Here is a 5,963-nt window from a genome sequence, read left to right as displayed (position 1 = left end):
CGGGAACTAGCAGAAAGAATCAACAACTGGGATCTCATCTTACTAAAAAGCTTCTGTACTTCAAAAGAAACCATTAGCAGAACTAAGAGACAATCTACAATGTGGGAAAAAATTTTTACCAGCTGTACCTCAGACAAAGGACTATTATCAAGGATATATGAAAATGGCTTTTTAAAGTATGAGTGTCATTATTTTTAGCCAAAGAAACCTTTTCACCCTTTGTCATGTCAAAGCACAAAGAACTCCATAAATTAGTGCCAGTATTGTTTTTATTCCTAAATACCTAAGCACATATATATTTATGTCATGTAAATTTTATTGCTTTGTTTTCAGAATAAGAATTTAGAAGATTAAAATTGACTTTAAAATGAATTTTAAGAAATTAGCACTCTTTTCTCCTTATTTTCCCCTGCATCTTTAAATTTCTTTTAGTTTTGGCAAATGAAATTGGACCAGTCAGTTAATTTTTATTGCTACTCAGTTTCTTGGAACAAGACCAAGCTGCAAGATTTCTACTGAAAACGTTTTAAGAAATACTTAAAACCAGACTCTAATAAGCATGTAAAAATATTATCACAAGTTTCATAAATATAAAAAAGACATGTTTCCCTTAATTCTGAAGACATTTCCTTTTTGTCATTGAGAAATTCAGAAATATTTGAAATTCCCAGGTAATCATGGATCTATGAAGGGAACCATTTGGTGGTATTTGGCACACAAGCACACAGTGGCCTGTCTGGTTTTGGTTCTGCGTAACTGAAATGTATAGATTTGACATTGAGTGTGTTATACTTTAGTTACCATAAAATGAACTTAGGACAAATGTACAAAAGGTTGGATGCAATGTAGACAATAATGTTCTAGAACCAGAGAGAGAAAGAATGAATAAGCCAAGTGTAATCCCTGTGTCTCTGCAACAGATCAACACAGTACCCAATTTTTAGCACTTGGCAATTATCTTACTCTGACCAATATAGATGTTGCAAACACCATAATAATTGAAACTGGTTACCCAGTTCCAGATTAGTTTATGCAAATGACATTTAAATTCTCATTTGATTTTGTCCTGTCCAAATTCAGACTAAATTTGCCAGCTACTACTTAATTGGTCAATAGAATCTACTGAACTGACTATATATAAAATAAGTGGACTAACCAACATGTGAAAAGAAAAACTCTGAATATGTTCTAGATAACTGCTCATGTTCCAACCTATGCATGCCTTCATATTATATGTTATAAAGAAGAGATAAAATTTCTTTTTTCACTCATCATGATACCATGGCTGAGATACCATACCAGAAGACATATTAAAAACAGAAATACAGAAGTGCCTGGACCTGGCCTACAGCTCTCACAACCAGCCACCTGACCTCAGCAGCAGATTTGTAGAAAGCAGAGCCATGTGGGTGAAAGCTGCACCCCTAACCCAGCCCACCCCGCCACCTCTGGGCTCCTGGCTGTGCTGGTACCTGGATTCACACCACAGAAGCACAGGGAATGTGGGGGGGGTGTCATAAAGGCCAGTGTCCTGAGCTCTGGCCTCGGTTTTTATTTAATTCACACAGTTAAAGGTGATAGACCAATAACTGCCACAAACTGTCATTTTCTAAGCTGTGCTTGATGCTATTGTCTTGTTGATTGTATCACTTGGGCTCAGATGTTGTGATTGATCTAATCAGTTGTCCTTCCCGGTATAATGAAAAAGAGATTGCCTCAGAGTGATTAGAGACTCAAAACCTAAAGACAAGCTGTACCAGGAAATGAGGTATCAAACCAAGGATAGAAACAACAACAAAAATAAAAATGGGAAGACATTCAAACAAGGTTCAAGCCCACACACAGACTTCCAGCTTACTGAGGGCAAATTCTATGGGAAATGAGGTGGAAAAGTCTGATAATCAACCACCTAGACACCTTGAAATGATAGCAAATGAAATAACAAAGCAAATGAATGATGCCCTAGAAAAATTCAAAATAGAAATAATTTGCCAGATAACTACAGAGATGGTGAGCACAATGAATGACATGATTAGAGGCTCTAGAACAGAAACAGATTTAAAAAAAAACAAAAAGCAAAAGCATGAGCTCCAGACCATGATAGAAGCCATGAATGCCCAGCATAGGAAAGAAAGGGAAACCACGAAACAGATACAAACAGATATCCAGGAGGTTAAAAACTCTTGCAATTATACACAGTAGACTGGGTCAATCTGAAGACAGACTATCAGATATAGAAGACAGGGTGGTCGTCAGTGATGATGAAAAGAAAGTTTCTTCATAATAGTAAGGGAACATGAAAAATGTATCCAACAGTTCCTAGATGATACAAAGAAGAATAATATAAGATTGATAGGAGTTCATGCAAAAGCAGGAGCAATTACAAATGACATTAAAAATTTGTTCACAGAATTAATGACAGAAAATTCAATGAATTAGAGTTGTTTTTCCAAAAGAATAAATAAAATTGATAAACCCTTAGCCAACCTTGTCAAAAAAAAAAAAAGAAAGAAAGAAAAGGCTCAGATCCATGCAGTTAGGGACAAAAAAGGTGAAGTCATAAAAGATTCAGCAGAAATCCAGAAGATCATCAATACCTACTTTGAGAACCCGTACTCTAATAAAATGAAAAACAAGGAAGAAGTGGACAGATTTCTAGATACATATGAATTAACAAATTTGAACAAAGAAGATTTAAAAACTCTACCCCATTACAATCAGTGAAATTGAAAATGTAACTAAAAATTTACCAACAAAGAAAAGCCCAGATTCTGATGGCTTCACTGCTGAATTCTACAAAATATTTAGAGAAGAACTACTGCCACTAATCTTTAAACTTTTCAGTGAAATTGAAAGGGAGGTGATGCTTCCAAATTCATTCCTGGAAGCATGTTACTTTGATTCCAAAACCAGGGAAAGACCCAACCAAAAAAAGAGAACTACAGGCCAATCTTCCCAATGAACATAGATGCAAAAATCCTCAACAAGATATTGGCAAACAGAATAAAGAGGGTCATAAAGAAGATCATACAACCTCCCCAAGTTAGATTTATCCCAGGGATGCAGGGATGGTTCAACATATGTAGATCAATAAACATAATACACTATATTAACAAAGTCAAGGACAAAAACCTTATGATCATCTGTGTAGATGCAGAAAAATCATTTGACAAAATTCAACATCCATTCATGATGAAAACCCTGCAGAAAATTAGAATAGATGGTCTTTATCTCAACTTGATAAGGGCTATCTGTGCAAAACTCTTGAAGACGTTGGTATAGGAAAAGACTTTGTGAACAAATCCTCAGTAGCATGGGAACTAGCACAAAGAATCAACTGCGATCTATTCTTTTTTGAAAAACTTCTGCACTGCAAGGGAAACTACCAACAGAGCTAAGAGATAACCTATAGTGTTGGAAAAAAACTTTTATCAGCTATTTTTCAGACAAAGCTCTACTACTAGAATATATAAAGAACTCCAAAAAATTAAGCCCCCTAAATATAAAGATCCAATTCTAAAATGGGCATCTTAAATGAACAGACATTTCTCAGACAAATTAGTAAAAGCAGGAAATAAATATATGAAATAACATTCAACATCACTGGTCATTCGACAGATGCAGATGAAAACAACACTGCCATTCCACTCCATTCCACTTCACCCCAGAAAGAATGGCTTTTATCAAGAAATCAACCAATAACTGATGGGGTTGTGGGGAGAAAGGAACCCTTCTTCATTCTTGGTAGGAGTGCACACTGGTGTAACCACTGTGGAAATCAACATGGAGATACCTTAAACCACTAGGATTGGAATTCCTATTTCACCCAGCTATTCCTCTGCTGAATATCTTTCCAAAATAATTAAAAGAATCATACCACAGTAATATATGCACACCCTTGTTTATAGAAGCACAGTTTATAATAGCTAAAATTTGGAAATAGCCCATTCCCCCATCACCTGGAGACTGGATAAAGATGTGTTTTTTTAATAAAATGGAGTACTACTCAGCCATAAAGAATGCGAAACATTTGTAGCTAAGTGGATGCACATTGAGGACATACTCTTGAGTGAAATTAATAGGACACACATGTGTAAATACCGAAACATTTCTGTGGTGTGATAAACTAAATAAGGGTCAAAATATATAATTGACATTTTAGAATAAGAAGAAAAGGTCTAAAGGTATTGGGAAAATGGGAGGGGAAGATGAAATGTAAAAAGGGAAAAGAAAAAATAAGAGAAAAGAAAAAATGCAAACAAAGTCTTTGTAAATAGGGAAGGTTGGATGGGGGAGGAGAGGTTAGGGGAATGGGGAAAAAATAAGAAACAGGATGTATCATGTAAAGGTACAAGATCCCAATGATGAATGCAACTGTATTGTATATATAAAATGTACCAATATAACGATCCCAATGATGAATGCAACTGTATTGTATATATAAAATGTACCAATATAAATATTTAAAAAACAGAAATACTAATTGATTTAATAAAATTATGTGACATAGAAGTCTTTTGAAATGGAATCTGCCCCCTACCAAAAGGGAAAACTATGCACTTCTATGCTAATTTTCTGAAGGAAGATAATTGTTATGTAGAATTATTATTGGAGGATGAAGGGGAAATGATCACATAGTAAAAATCTTGGGCAAAGGTAACAAGGCCTATTTTTCTTTTTCATAATTCCCTTGGTATGTTTGTATCCAGGAATAAAGACATCCGTTTCTTTGCGAATAGAGAGGGAACTTCTAGAATGAGTTTTATGATCTGCAAAGAAGGGTAAATGGAAGGTGAGCATGGCCTTCTTGTGTCGACTCTTTTCTCAGATTCTAATTGTATTTTGGGGTAGCTTATCCTGGATCCCATCAGTTACATTTACAAATTGCAGCCTTTGCATTGTGCTGTAGGTATACAGGACTCAACCAAAAATTCCTTTAGAGGCAGGTGAGGGAGTGATACTTAAAGAATATTTTAGACTAAATTTATTTAATATCTCATTTTACAACCAGATGCTAACCACACATGATCAGGAGACATCTACAACATTTCAATATTAAGTGCTTATAGACTAAACTATATACAGAAGAATCAAGTAAGGAAAGCCTTAAGTTTAAGTTGAAAACCTAAAAGTCTTACCAATGAATAGGGCCAGCTATCCTTAAATAACCATGTGTCTGTGGACATAGAAAGAATTTCAAAAGGGAAAATAGACAAAAAGTAAATCAATGTGAAATTGCAAACATGTAGGAAGAAAGTATTGTGAAGAAACAGAGCAATCATAGGAGGCCATGAGGACACCATCCATACAAAGAGGAATTACATCTTACACAGCAGCAAAAGCTTGACTAAAGCTAAAGTACAAATTTAAACACAACTATTTCAGTTAAAATCCTATCTTCTTTTCCTTCACACTTACCATTTATTTTGAAAATTTTTTCTTCGTAGCCGAGCTCAGCCTATGGTGTCATCATCAATGAATATAGTTATGGCATTGTTCTGGGTCCTAAATCTATCCAAGGGGGCTGAAATACAAAAAAAATGTCTCAAACTCTGGAAGCTGTCATTCTAGGTCATATCCTGACTCAGTGAACTTGAAAATTTCATTGGTAGGAAGCAGTGCACTAGCTGTGTTTGTTGGACCAGGCTAGTAATGTACACAAGGTATCTGTCCTCAGGACAGATTGACCTAAGAATTGAAACATTCTTCTAGAATCAGTTCAGTTGGATAGGGAAGGAGTCAGAAAGATGAAGTTTTTAAAAATCAACATCTAATTGGAAGCAGTCTAATTGCTCTATAATCTCTTTGAATTATTAGTTTGATTTTTTTGTTTATTTGTTTTTTTGAGACAGGGTCTCACTATGTAGTTGAGACTGACCTGGAACTCACTCTGTAGCCCAGGCTGGTCTCGAACTCACAGCGATCCTCCTGCCTCAGCCTCCCAAGTGCTGGATTACAGGCAT

The sequence above is a fragment of the Fukomys damarensis genome, unplaced genomic scaffold (assembly GCF_012274545.1).
Source record: "Fukomys damarensis isolate Sample0158 unplaced genomic scaffold, DMR_v1.0_HiC HiC_scaffold_26, whole genome shotgun sequence".
NCBI classification, from domain to species: domain Eukaryota; kingdom Metazoa; phylum Chordata; class Mammalia; order Rodentia; family Bathyergidae; genus Fukomys; species Fukomys damarensis.
The sequence above is the reverse complement of the archived record's forward strand: the minus strand, read 5'-3'. Positions refer to the sequence as shown.